The sequence below is a fragment of the Tamandua tetradactyla genome, chromosome 5, assembly GCF_023851605.1.
Source record: "Tamandua tetradactyla isolate mTamTet1 chromosome 5, mTamTet1.pri, whole genome shotgun sequence".
Lineage (NCBI taxonomy): Eukaryota > Metazoa > Chordata > Mammalia > Pilosa > Myrmecophagidae > Tamandua > Tamandua tetradactyla.
Window position 1 is genome coordinate 62,763,835 of NC_135331.1, and position 15,623 is coordinate 62,779,457.

Genomic DNA, 15,623 nt, shown 5'->3' on the forward strand with positions numbered 1-15,623 from the left:
TTTAGGGATACTTCTGAAAATATTACAAAAAGATATTTTCCCTCTTAATGATTAAAACCTAGTAACACTTAATTGCAAAGGAGGAACTGAAAATATAATCCTACCTGGATGTTTTGCTCCCTTGAGCATGTATGTATGCATGTATGTATGTTTGTGCATATGTATGTATTTTTCATTTACTAAGGAGGTGAAAATCTTCAGGTAGAAAACTAGGGCTTTATAATTTTTCCTTTTTGTTTATGGACTTACAGATTTCCAAAGTCTTATTTTTAAATATACAGTAAAATGCATTGACAGATGTTTATAATTTATACCTTGCTCAGTGAAGGAGAAAAATATCAACTCTATCTACTTTGTTCTTAATAATATGTAAAAACTGTCTCTGCAAATAGACAATGGCTGAAAAGTCTACATGGAAAAATTAAACCATTATATTTGCTGAAGTGATGAGGTGTGAATGCATCTTTTCTTTCTTTTTTTTTCAGTTAAGTTTACTTATTTTTATCGAAAGTACAATAAATATTTTTTAACATTCATTCTCATGAATGCAGTTGAAGTAGAAAAGAAAGGACCATGAAATTTCATATTTTTACCTCTATGAGTTATCAAATATGTCTTTTTGGGGTAGTTATTTTAGAATACTTGGACAACTGAAAGTTTTCAAACAAGTCAAAGAAAGAATATTTCACATCATACACTTTTATCTAATTTGTTCTTTTAAATTTTATCCTGCATTGAAGTGTGGTTGATGTTTTAGTGGGGATTTAAGAGGGCTCATGCGAATCATTTTAGCTCTTAAAAAATTATTGATGAATTATTTATTCAAATAATCACTAAACAGAGGCCTTTCTAACTATGTAAACCAAATATATTTATTCTTTCTTAATGGCTAGGAAGGAAACTTCTAGAATCTATCAGAATCTACTTTTCCCTTTTTTTGTTTTTGTATGCTTTTCATTATTTTTCCATGTGAGTAACCTGTTATTGCAGCACCATTTGTTTAATTTTTTGATTGTTTGTTTTGCTTGTTTCTTTGTTTGTTCTTTGGAAGCGCATGGACCTGAAGTCAAACTCGGTTCTCCCCGCATGGCAGCCGAGGATTCTACCACTGAACTACCCTTGCACCTCCTACATTTCCCTTTGTGTAAGTATGGGAGGCACTAACGTTCAGCAATAGTGAGCACACTCCGGGCAATGTGAGGATTTGTCCCTCCTCATCCTCTAAAAAGAATGTGGCCATATAACGAGCTCTGGCTCATGATACGTGGTGGAAGTCACCTACCTCCCTTTTGAACTGGAGAACTTCATTGTGGGAGAACCTACAGTGTCACTTCCCCTGTTGTGGTGATTGTGAAAGACATCACTAAACGACACCGATGAGAAAAGCGCCTAGCATCCCAATCAGGCATCTGTTCCTAATAAGAAGTAAATCTTCCTTGTGTTTAACCGTTGAGATCGACGGTTTATTTGTGCTCACGGCATAGCCTGACCTACCTGATACAAGAGTCTTAATATATAAATCAACAACCATGTTGCAGATAAAGTCTGAACAGCCTATGTTGGCTTTTCTGCATGCTAAATTTCAAGTTATCTATAGCATTTGCCAAATCAGAGTTTGTTTTCCCCCAAAGGAAGATCTCTGAATCTTAGAATTTTAAACAGATTTATGAATTTCATTATTATAGAATCATGAACGCTACTTTCATTAAATTCACTGACTTCTATGGTAAAAAGTATTACAAAACAAGCTTAAGAAAGAAAATGTCAACCATGATTTGCATGTTTTAATCTTAATATTTTCCTTCGATATTAGAATTTTAGCAGTAGGAGTTAGAGGGGTCAGTTCTAGCTTACACAACTATATATAGTAAAATATATATAAAATGTATGCATAGATATATATGTAAATATATATGTATATATGTAAAATAAAGAGATACATATATAAATATGTATAAGTATATATATATATGTATTTGTATACAATTGAGGTCTAGTTAAAATAATAAAATGCACAGATTTTAGGTGTGTAGTTTGTTGAATTCTGACAATTGTTTAACTGTGTGATTACCATTCAAAACGAGATAAAGAATATTTCTCACCCCAGTATATTCCCTGTTGCCTCTTTCTTGTCAATCTTTCTCTCTCACCCTTCAGGAAACCACTTTCCAATTTTTCTCACAATAGATTAATTTTTTTTTTCTGTACTTGAATATCATATAAACAAACTGTAGAGTTGGAAATCTTTTGTGCCCAGCATTTTTTGTTTTTTGCTTAATGTAATGTTTTTTTATGTTATCTGTACTGTCACATTTAGTTCATTTATTTTGATGGCTGAGCAGTGTTCTATTGTACGGATATACCAGTTTGCTTAACTTTGCTCCTGTTGATGGACGTAAGGGATTATTTCCAGTTTTTAGCTATTGTGAAAAAAGTTGCTAAAATATTTTTTTATAAATGGGAAAATATGATTCCATATATTTTGGGTCATTATCCAAGTGTGGAATTGCTGGATCCTAGTACAGAGATATATTTGACTGCAAAGTTCTACAAGGTGCTCACACTGTTGCATACACCCAGCAGCAATGGTTTAGATTCCAGCTGGTCCACAAGCTTAACCACACTTGGTATCGTTAGTCTTTGTAGCTCTCTGGCATGTCTCTTCAAGTCTTTTGTCAAACTATTACTTGGTTACCCATATTTTTTATTATTTATTTTCAGGAAAAAATATACATATATATACACATTATATACAATTCTTTTAACAATCTAATTATTGTGAATATATTTGACAGAGTATGTCATCCTTCCAGTTGTCTTCTCATGAGAAAATTTTTAGAATTTCAATGAAGGGTGACATTTTCTTTTATGACTAGTACTTTCTGTGTCCGTCCAATAATTATTTTACTCTTAAACGGCTCAAACATAAATACTCTTTCCTAATTGTATTTGTCATTTTTTATATAACTGGAGGGTAGGTTATGTGTGGTCTCTGCCAAATCACATTCCATCTCAATAAGGGTTAATAGTGAGAAGTGCCAGGAAATTCAAACATAAGCTATATGTTTTTATTTCTTGAGAAACCACTTTATAAACAACTTACCTGATACGTTATTTCCAAAGCAAATTTGGTCTTATAGTTTTAAGGTCAAAATTAATTTCAAGTTTAATTTCAAAATGACTGAAATCAAGGATGAATTTCTAAGCTTTCTTTTATGTTGTCTTCAACAAGACAGTAGAAAATTGTTTTAAGGCAATTCCCTTCTATCCATCTGATGTAAATTTTTAATAGAATTTTCCAAATACAATTTTGGCAATTAGTATTCATAAAGATACTTTTTGAGCTAAATACAAATTTATAAGTACTAAATTTAACCATGATAAATGTGATTCAAATATAATGTAAACAGAAAAACTCAAGTTTAAAAGCCTGAATTACTTTTCATTGCAGTTACCTTAATTTTATTTTCTCAAAAACCTGTACAAGTAAACAGTCTCAGAACATTTCTGAAAAAATGGTGATTATATGATAGATAATATCTAAACTCTCAATAATGTCAGAAATCTCAAACAAATAAGTGAAAAATAAATCACAATAGACAGGTTTTTGGGTCATGACTTCTTCAAACTCATTGACTCATTGAAGAGCAATTGTTTTGTGTTAAGTAAAATTGTCTCTATTTTGGTAACTTATGTAAACTTGTGTTTTATATTCTGATTATAATTTGGAGATGTAGAATTGACTCAAAAAAGAATACCTGGCTTCATCTCTGGACTTTGCCATTCTTTTAGTAAATGAAGGTATGAAACTTGATGCTTCTTTTTGAGGTAACAAATGGGCAATTGGGGGCCTAGACAACAGACTCTGCAGACATTTACTATTTTAGAATCATTTGCAGGTTAGTTCTCTTTTAACTGTAGTTAAAAAACACAGGTACACAATTTCTAGTCATAAATCTTTTTTTTTCCTGAAACAACTCCCCCCTCTGATTGGACTTTTGCTGTCTTTACATGGTTTGGATCTCTTTTCTAGTTTGCCAGCTGCCGAATGCAGTATAACAGAAATGGAATGACTTTTTTTTTTTTTTTTTGCAATCAGTAATTCTTAACATCATCACATAGATGCATGAAAAAATGGAATGACTTTTAAAAAGGGGAATTTAACAAGTTGCTAATTTGCAGTTCTAAGGCTAAGAAAATGTCCCAACTAAAACAAATCTATAGAAATTTCCGATCTGAGGCACCCATGGAAAGATAGTTTGATTCAAGAAGGCTGATGAAGTTCAGGGTTTCACTCTCAAGTGGAAGGGCACATGGCAAACATGGCATTGTCTGCTAACTTCCTCTCCAGGCCTCTTGCTTCATGAGGCTCCCCCAGGGGCATTCTCTTTCATCTCCAAAGGTCACTGGCTGGTGGACTCTGTGTTTCTCTCAGCCCCATGGCTTTGCTTGCCTCTGCTGTGGCTTTCTTGTCATTCTCAAAAAGCATTGCCTCCAAAAAATATCTCCTCTTTTATAAGATCCTAGTAAACTAATCACGACTCCTGAAGAATGGGTGGAGACACATCTCCATCTAATCAAGTTTAATATCCACAAATGATTGAGTCATATCTCCTTGGAGATAACCTAATCAAGTTTCCAACCTATAGTACTGAATAGGGATTAGAAAAAACCATTGCTCCAACAAGACTGATTAGGATTAAAACATGGCTTTTCCAGGGTACATAAATCCTTTCAAACTGGCACAATCTCTCTCCCAATTTCTTCTAAATAGCCACTTCAGCCAATTTGTGGGAGATGTGGCCTACCTGTCTCAGCTTGAGTTACCCAGAGAGACAAAGGCTTACCACTTTATTAGGAAGTAGGAACTCATGGGGTCAGAATTAGGGAAAGGAGGAGTGAAGATGAAATGAACAGAGAGCCAGCACAAGTATATTACAGATTTGGCCACCACTTATTATCAAGAACAACTGATTGCTCGATGTCATAGCACTGTCTTCTACTTAAAAAAATGCTGCTTATAAGGACAGGTAAGGAAGAAGAGAAAAGTATATATCCACCCTTCCTGTATTCAATATCTCAGTTGTAGGCACTGAAATGTCCCCTGGCATTTCTGACATCCCTATCAACAGGTAAGCCCCAGGTCAGAACACAAGAGATGTACAGGCCAGGCATGGTGTGAGACACTGTAGTGTTTTTCCTATGAGATATTTTGTAAAGACCCAGAGGTGATTATTAAACAATAATGGGAATCCTGAGAAGGTGGTATAAGGGACTGGAGACAACGCCATGCAGAAAGTATCTAAACAGGTGATGCCCAGAAGAGGTATCTGTTACAACATCTAAGGAAATTAAAAGAAGCTACCATATTATCATTATTTCCAATATATGAAATGCTATAGGTTTCTTTCCTCAAGATTGTATTTCTAGGGAAAAACTCTGAAATCCTTTTAGGCTTATTTCTCTTCCAAATTGGGATTGACTATTTCTTCCATAAAGAATTCATTTCACCAAAATTTTGAAGGCATAAACACATGAACTGAATAAAACCCAAGGCCAAAATTATCTTTAATCGACCTGGTAAAGTCTTGGTTTGTGTGCTCTGGCATGCATCCATCTGTCTTGGCAAAAGGTTTGTGAATAAGCAGCTGACCCTCTCTATGGCCCAGCCCATGAAGAAGTGAGCATAATCTGTGAAGCAAAAGAGTGGCTAGAAGACAGCCTAGCCTACGGAAAAAGGGGACTCCTGAGGAGAACCTGGAGTTGAGAGAGAAGGGAAGTAAGTAGGTTTTGGTCATGCCTACTCTGAAATTTTTAAGATATAGTTGAGATATTTTTTAGAGATATTTGAGTTAGAAATACAGATTTAGGGAGTGCAAGGCCAGTTCAGTGGTAGAATTCCTGCCTGCCATGTGGGAGACCAGGGTTTGATTCCCGGTTCTTGTACTTCTACAAAAACAAACAAACAAGCAAAACAAAATACAACAAGCAAATAAAAATTCAACAGTGGCACTGCAATAACAGGATACTCACATGGATAAATAATGAAATATGACCCAATCATACAGCATACATAAAAAAAAAGAAACATAGGTTTAGTACCATCCCTATAGGCAAGAATTGAGGCTGTAAAGATGACTCTATGGAAGAGGGAAATGAAAGGGAAAGACATTGAGAAATGTCTTTATTTGGGGATAGGAAGGAAAGGAAAATCTAATGAAGAATAAAAAAGTAGTAGTAAAGGTGGTTTACCCTAATAGGATAGCCTCAAGAAAACAGAACGAAGAAGGGAAGAAATGCTGCTCACTTAGAAATAGTGTTGCCATGAAAAAGGAAGAATAGAAGCGATATGCTGTGGTAGCATATTTTTATGTCACCAAGAATCAGAGAAACATTTGTGCTTTCAGCTTATCCCCAGTTGTGCAAGTCTTTCTGGGAAGGACTTAAATCAAAAGATGCCAGTTTAAACTTCACCCTGCTTTGTGGGTAAGTAGAGTGCAGAGAGTAGACTCATGCTCTGAAAATGAAATGCCTACACTTCCTGGTTTCAATCTTGAAACCTTGAGCAATCGGTGTGAGTATATGGAGAGATTTTTCATACAATATTGGCAATTGCACTATGAGAATTCGGCAGTAGTATGGTGCTTATAACTATGTACTGCTCCCAAAACATGTTTTTACGATTATCCTGGGTTAATAAGGTAACCTGTAATTACTCAAATTCCTCATTTAAAATGGGGACAGAAAAAAAACATTAAAATATAATATTTGAGGAACGAATGAAATCATTGCTTTGGCTCAGAAAAAAAATTTACTATCAGCTGCTTTTATTCTCTTTAACAAATGGATCCATTTCTACCATGCCTTAACTGGAATTGCATATTTTACTGAAGATGCTGTGGGGGAGAGGGGTGAGGTTTCCATGTTACATTCAATATACAGAAAAGGTTTAATTGAATTGCCTATTTCATGGCTCACTTCTCCATTAAGTTCCACTCTCTGCAAGCAACTTCTCTCCTCTTATGTTCCTTTACAGATATTAAAACCATCTCTTGAAATGATTCTTATAAATTGGATCTTCCCTTCCACACCCATATCTTAGCCAAAAAATGTCTAAAGCTCATCATTGTATAGACAATTTATTATCCTCTAACATGCTCCTGGGGGAGGGTTGTGTTTGCTACCAGACCACTAGCGACTTCCAGGTTATTAAGTCAACAAAGAATGTTTCTGTATAAAAAGGGATAGGTCTCCTAAGAAAATGAATGTCTATTTTAATTTTTTATTATATTTAAAACAATGTAGAAAATCCAGTATTATTTTAATTATATTACTGTTAGAACCTCTAATTCAAAACAACAACCAACATATTTAACTCCTTACTTTTCGAATGTTTTGGGGTTATCTTTACTTACTGTTTTTAAAAAACTGAATGTTCAGAAATATTTGGGCAACATGCAATAATTATAGCCTGCTCCTCACAAGGAAACCAAAAATGTCATGTGCATTACCTTTCTGAAGATTTATAAATCTCCACCATCAATTATGCTAAAACTGAAGAATCCTAATAAAATCCCTCTTACACATGCAATGAAATTACCATTTTCCACCTTTCTTTCCAAAGAACTAAGGCAGGCCTGGACTAGGTGGCAGAGAGAAAGGGCAATAAAGATGCTTCAGTAATAATACAAAAAAAAGAAAAAAGCACGATCTCATTCCTTCCAGGAAAAAAAAGAAAAGGACCAGTTTAATTCTGTAAGGAAAGACTATTAACATTGACATGTGGGAACTTTGATCGAGCTTAGATTTAACATGCAGAAAAGTGAGAGCTCTGACAAGAGATGTGTAAAGAAAAAGGTTTTAGGCAATTTTTACTCTGAAACCCACCTCTTTTGATCATGCATACAGCCACTTTAATGCTATATTTCCATGTACTCAGTAAGATTTCTGCATTTTTATTAGAGGAGTGATACTGTGATAAAGATATTGGTGAATATCTTTTATTAGAGGAGGGATACTGTGATAAAGATATTGTTGAATTGTATTCACTAAGTCTGATTAAATCTAAGTTGAAGACAAAAAATCTACAAATACACATCCAAATAAAAATGAAGAAACTATTTTCTCAGCAAGCAACCAATTAAGTGCAACATATAAATCTATTAATGCAGTATAAACAGAGATGAGTCAGAACCAAGTGCTGAAGCAGTGTTTTAGACTCAGAAGTTATTCAGTAAATATTTGTTTAATTTTATTACATGGATAACTTCTTAAATAATTATTTTGATCCTGATGTGAAAAGTGAGATTTATTTGTTCTCTACAAATAGGACAGGGGAGCAACTTTTGGCATGGATAATATGGGTCCAGAAAGCTGATCGATGAACCCAACTAAAAAATAATGTATCTGATGTCAAACATGGCACTGGTCTGTATAGAAGGAGGTTCCCCTCTTCAGAGATGGCTTCAGAACTTCTAGGATACAGATGTCACTTTTACCTAAACATTCACAGCAGGTTTAGAGCAGAACGAAGGGCTGAGCACATCGACGAGGGGTTACCTGCTTTACTGTGCAGGGAACAATCCTGCTCATCCCAACCTTTGTTTTGCACATTGTACATGATATAGTAGCAAGGAAATTTTGGGAGCTGGCTCTTTTGCACTCATTAGTGTGAACTACTTGGTCTATTCAACCCTCTTGCCTGTATTTGGCTCAGACTCATGCTGATTTAAGCCACTGGCAGCCAATAAAATGTATAGAGACTTTTGCCAGTTGTGCTTTGATTTGCTGTTGGAGTCACAGTTTCTCTCTCTACCTAGATATGAATGCCAGGGACATTTGCTATTAAGTAGCCATCGTACAACCATAAAGGAAATTACCGAAGATAAAGTCAAGACAAGAGGAAGGGTAAATTCAAGAGAATCCCAGAGAAATGGAGTCAGACATTGTTATGTGACTCAGTATGATTCTTTATTGTTTACTCATTGTGAGAGGAGATTTCTTTATTTGCAGCATAAATCATCCCATTACCAGTTGCAATGGTTAAGCTCTACCTCTGTTCCCTTCCAGAGACTAGAGTCTTTTTTTGAATTCCATCCCTGTGCTATTATAATTTACTAATGCCACTGCCTATACACGTGCTTCTATGAACTTCCCTGAACTGAAACTGAGTGAAAATTGCTTTAAATACAAAATGTTTGCTTGAACTTTTCTTCTATTGCTACTCATTTTTTAAAAATATAAGCATAAACATGATAAATCTCCATTCACAGAGCTTTAAAAAATTTACTAAATTTTGATGTTTGAAACTATTAATTATTTTTTATTAGATAGCTCAGTGTGAATTCCCTACATTTCACCTTAGAGCAAATATATAATTCTTGAAAGACAGATGTTATTCTGAAAATTTTGAATTTCTTTATCAAATGTTTCATATTCTCACAATCATTTTAAAATTTAATTTTGGACATTATTATGTACTGATTTTATACTTCTATATGCTGATAGAAAATAAATGTCACGATAGCATTCTACACAGAGTCGCAGTGTTTAGTGCAATGAATTGCTTAGATGCTCCTTCATGAATGCAAGACCAGCTCCTGAAGATGCTGCAGTAAGACATTTTTGAATTTCCAACTCCCACTCGGGATTGCCTTAGCTGGAAAATATAGTTTGTCAAGGTCATCCCTTCTTACTTAGGGGACCATTTACCATGATGAATCAATGTCAGGGTCCAAAGGTTTGGTATTCTGACCTAACTAGACAACCTTTGAAAGGTTCTTCCATCCTCTGAATTCCCTGAAACGTTGACTGATGCTCAAAATTGAAGAAATCATTTTTTTACAGGTGCCTATAAATTTTATCAAAAAATAATAACAAAATTTTAGTACATTTTATTGGGGAAAAGATCTTCCTCATGGCTATATACAATGATTTAAAATATGGTGGTGAGATTCCAAAGATCTTCTTTATAGGAGAATGACTAGTTAAACTGTAAAAAGAACCATAGAATTAAAATATCACCAGTTTTCTACCCCTTTTATAATCATTGTAATCCTCCAATTAAGAAATAGCAAGAGAACTAAAATCATTAAAAGAAATCTGGGAGAAGGGGAACAGAATACACAGATAAGTAATTAATTACAAAGGAGAAAAAATCTAAAACAAAAATTTGATGAAACCATCTTATTCAAGTGATCAAACTTAAGGAACCCATTGGAGAGCGACAATAAGAATGCTGCTTAGTTGGACAGAGACTTAAGAGTTTGAATTTTAAGTTCTGTACTATGGAAACAGCTTATAAACACTTCAGGAATTCAATGACATATGGAAAGACCATTGTTCCAGGAGTAATGGTCTGTCTCAAGTTATGAAGTTCCATGCTAGAAATTATAGTAACAGTTGTAAGTTTGCCCTTGGGAAGCCTAAAACCAAAACCTTTACAAGATAAAGGAGATCCACCAGCAATTTAACTACCAGGTAGAAAAATTCACATTTTTCAGATGAAGATAAGAAAATCAAGACTTCCTACAATGTATAATTATAAAGTTCAGTATATAATTAATCTTACAGGATGCACCAAGAAGGAAGAAAATGTGGTCCATAACTGAGAACAACAAAAAAAGTGACTAGAAAAAGATATCCAGGTGGCACATTTGTTTTGGGATTATCAGAAAAGGACTTGAAAATAGCCATTATAAATCATATCAGGAAAGATATGAAATCTCGAAAAAAAAAAACACACAGAGAAATCTTAGAAAACTTAGAACCAAAATGGCACAGTATTTGAAATAAAATTATTGGATGATATTAATAGCATATAGAATACTTAAAAGAAAAGAATCAGTGTACTTGAAAACCAGTTAGTAAGAACTCTGAAGCATACACAGGAAAAATGAAAGAAAGTAAGAAAGACACAATGACCTATGGGATAGTAACAAAAGGCCTAAAATTTATGTGGTTGGTGTCCTGGAAGGAGAAGATAGAAAGCATGAGAAAAAAAAAACAAAACTTTAATACTGGCTAACATTTCCAAAAGTTCTTTAAAACATTAACCCATGCATCCAAGAAGCATGAAAAACTCCCAATAGGATAAGTACAAGAAAAAGCACATCAGGTCATAGCAAAGTCAAACTATTAAAAACTTGAAATAAAGAGAATATCTTGAAATCAGCCAGTTTTAAAAAAAAATGAAAAAAGAAAAAAAAGGGTGGGGGAGTGTGGTAGTTAGATTCAGTTGTCAACTTGGCCAAGTGAAGGTGCCTAGTTTGTTGCTGTGGATTTAAGTCAATGGTACATGAACCTCATCTGTCGCTGATTACATCCGCAGTCGGTTAGGAGGCGTGTCTGCTGCAATGAATGACGTTTGACTTAATCGGCTGGTTCTTAAATGAGAGAGCGCAACGTAGCACAACCCAAGAAGCTCAGCATACCTCATCTCAGTACTCACAGCTCAGTCCAGACCTTTGGAGATGCAGAAAGAAATCACCCTGGGGAAAGTTGTTGGAACCCAGAGGCCTGGAGAGAAGGCCAGCAGAGACCATCCTGTGCTTTCCCATGTAAGAAAGAACCTCAGATGAAAGTTAGCTGCCTTTCCCCTGAAGAACTAACGAAATAAATCCCCTTTTACTAAAAACCAATCCACCTCTGGTGTGTTGCATTCTGGCAGCTAGCAAAGTAGAACAGGGAGGGAGGCACATTACAAATGGTGGAGAAAGAATAAGTATGATACTTGACTTCTTAGCAGAAACAGTGGCGGTCAAAAAGCAGTAAAATGGCATTTTAAAAGTAGTTTGGAAAAGACTAACAACTCACTTTCCTAGAATTTTATATGTCACATGAAGGAAAAATAATAATTAAAAAAAAACTTTCAGATAAACAGAATAAAAAAGAATTAGTCATTAACTTGAACAGCACTACAAGAGTCACTACAGGGAGTGATCCAGGTTGAAGAAAATGAAACTAGAAGATAATTCTGGTCTGTAAGTTCTTGCATGATATGTGAAATCGTATGATATTAATTCAAGGTAGATGAAAAATTAAGAAAGCATTTTGAAATCCTAAAATAAACACTGTTAAACTATTTCAAACATTAAAAGTAATATATCAAAATGGAATACTAAAAACATTCGATTTACCTAAACAAAGGCAGTGAAAGAACAATGATAAAAATAACAGGTGATGGCGAATAGAAGACAAATAGTAAGAAGGTAGAATTAAACCCAAATCATATCAATAATTGTGTCAAATGTAAGTAGACTAAATGCTAAATACTAAGGCAGATAAATAATCAAGATTTATGTCTATGCAGTTTATAAAAGGTGCGTTGTAAACACAGGGAAGTTGAAAGTAACAGGATGAGAAAACATACCATGCAAACACTGAGCTGTGGCTATAGTAGTATTAGATAAAGTAGACTTCAGGATATGGGGTATCACCAGATATAAATACGAATGATTCATAAAGACAAAAAAGTCAATTAACAATAGAGCCTTAAAATCTTAAGTTTCTACATACTTAATAAAAGAGGTTCAAAAAATCGTGGATTGATAACTGATTGATAACATAAGGAGGAGTAGAGAAATCAACTATTTTTCTTGGAGTACATGCTGTAAGATCTCATTTATGTAAATTTCCAGAGCAGCAAATACTAATCTAATCTGAGGGAAATATGAAAAGTGATTGCTCTTAGTGTGAATTTTACTGTAAAAGGACACGTAGTATTTTTTGTTTTATTACAGGGTGATGAAAAATTTTTTGTCTGTTTTTGGTGGTTTCACAGGTATGTTCATTTGTAAATCTCCACTTAAAACCTGTGCATTTTACTGCATACACATCTAAGTTGAACAAAACTTCAACGCACTGTCTAATATTCTACATAATGCTATTTTATCATTAAACACATTTATTATTGGGTTGTCTATATATTTATACATATTATTTCCTCTCTTGGAATTTTATGGTCCTGAATTATTTATTTACCATTGCAATTGTGCAGTGCTTTACCCAATTTAGATAATTCATAAATATCAACAACCAAATAAAAATGAACTTCAATTATAGAATCCATAGTTTTTAAAACAATTGAATTTGTTTTCTCTTATAGAGCAGAGATTGACAAATTATGGCCCACAGACAAAAATTCAGCCCACTGCTTGTTTCTGAAGAGCCTACAAGCTAAGAATGTTTTTTTACATTTGAAATGGTTGGGGAAAATATCCGAAGAACAAAACATTGTGTGACACATGGAAAATTATATAAAGTTAAAATCTTTCATCCTTAAGTAAAGTTTTATTCAAACACAGGAAAGTTGAAAGTAAGAGCATAAGAGAAGATGTTCCATACAAACATTGAGCAAAACAAGCTGCTATGGCTGCCCTGACATCAGATAAGTAGGCTTCAGGACATGAGTGTTACCAGATAAAAATAAGGGCAATTCAGAAAGGTGAAAGTTGAATGTGATGCTTTCAGTCCTGAGAGGGAACCCAGGAACCTGGACTGCAAAAGAACCCTTAAATTCTCTGTAACACAACCTGCTGTAGAGAAATTGTAGTGAAAAAAAATCACGAGGCATACAAATAATCAGCTATTTCACAGGATGCACAGTAACAGATGGGGAGTCACACAACAGAATTAGTGAAAGGAGTATATGTGATTCTGTAGGGTACAAGAGTGGTTATAATTTGTAAAGCTGTGAGATGAAGAGATAACTGGTTTCTACCTACGCAGTTTCAGCAGCATTGCATAGATGAGATTTATAAATACTTTATAAATTAAAGAAATTAAGTACAGCATCACTAAACTGAAAGTACCACCTACACACTTGCACAGTTTTCTATTAATAGTGAGTGAAACATTAGCTGCCAAGGCCCAGGAATAAATTATTATGGAATTAGAGCTTGCAGGGATGAGTTATTGCCTCTCCTATGCACATTACTTGTAGCAAGAAAATACTATATTTGGAGTCAATCTCTTGGAGATCCAAAAGCTCTACACAGTTACGCTGACATAAGAGCCTAGACTTACAACCTTATTAATGTTTTATAGAAACAGGGTGGAGAAGATAAAATGAGCAATAATTTAAATGGAGATTAGAAAGCTCTTCTATACTTTTTGATCCTTTTGTTTTGTTTTCCATTTGTTTCTAAGAATACAAGCAGGCATTCTTTAGGAAGGATTAAGTTCAGTGTTAATTATATAAAAGATTATAGTTAAAATTTTTTTGAGGCCCATACATTAAATTCTGATATATTTCTGCAACATGGGATGAAATTTGAATTAGAAAGGTTTCCTATCAGGATCATCTACCTATAATTAGTATAATGATTATAAATCTTGGTGGAAAATAATAAACCCATTGGGAATTGCTTATTCTAAAAGGAAAATCTATTATTAGAATGGAACACAGGGTAATTCGCAGTTCACAGAGGCCTCATGTGACCAGGCCCCAGGAAAATAACTGGAACCACCAACCATAATTGCTGTCAGGGCTCTCACTTCAATTATCACTTAAGGCTATTTCCTTGTTCAGTCTTGCTATTGACCAGTTTTATCTCCTAGCTGACAAAGTCTGCCTTTAGCTTTCAAATTTAGGCTCCTTTATTGTAGAGGACTGACAGAGTGTAGATCAAATGTCTAGATTTCTTGATAAAAAATTGTTTGGCCCAGTCTGGGTCAGTCACTTACCTCAGGTGTCTGCAGCCCTATTACTGGGTCCAGAGGAGGAGGGGTCTCTGTTCTAATCTGACGGGAACTTGCAAGCGAAACCATGTAGGCAGAATGCAGGGCATCCCCTAGAAAATATGGTAACACAGAAAACTTAACAAAATACAAGTTTTCTAAAAAAATCTCCTCATCCATAAAACAAGTAGACTTTGTCTGCCCCTGGTTAACTACCCTACAGGATTGTTGAGCAGATGAAAATAAAACTTTGTATGTTTTGGCTATTTGCCATTTTCTTACTGCCAATCAAATGAACTCTCTTTCTATATTTAGAGAATTCCTCTCTTTTATGATTGTTATTTGGAAACTAAGCTCCCCTCATACAACACAAGCTAAAACACCTCAGGCATGTACATGTGACCTGGGCAGGCCATAGGGCCACTCAGAAGTGACTTTGAATTGCAACATGAAGTTGCAAGAAATAGAAATTGTGCATACCCATTTTGGTGGTGGGCCACAGCAGCTCCTTGTCTCAGTGGCATGGCAGTGCTTCTGGCACTGTGCAGTGTCTGGTTCACTGTATCTTCCTCCATATAGCTTAATGATCCTAGATATTTAATATTTTGTTCCCTTGTTTCCATATGTTTCAAAGCCTAGTTCTCCAAGTTCACTGGTGCTTTCTTCTGTGCTTTTCAATTGAGACATAAACTTAATGTGTGTTCAAGACATTTCTTTACTACCTAAGCAGAAAAGATTTAGATCCCCCTGAGTTGGTTGCTATTGCTTGCAACTTAAAACTAGAATATAAATTGTGACTATGCTTATAACATACATACATCAGCCCTAATTCCACAAACTTGGAAAGACATTGAGAAAACACTAAGAAGAAGAGTTAATATGAGTCTGCATCATTTTAAAATGAACTTCTAGATGTATTTGTCAGAATTCATTGATAGCTACAC

General features: G+C 34.6%; 1 pseudogene; it reads right to left on the reverse strand.

The window, feature by feature from the left end:
• The window catches only part of LOC143683118 (large ribosomal subunit protein eL21 pseudogene), a 94,331-nt pseudogene extending 79,562 nt beyond the window's left edge, over nt 1-14,769 (reverse strand).
• Nucleotides 14,770-15,623: the final 854 nt, after the last annotated feature.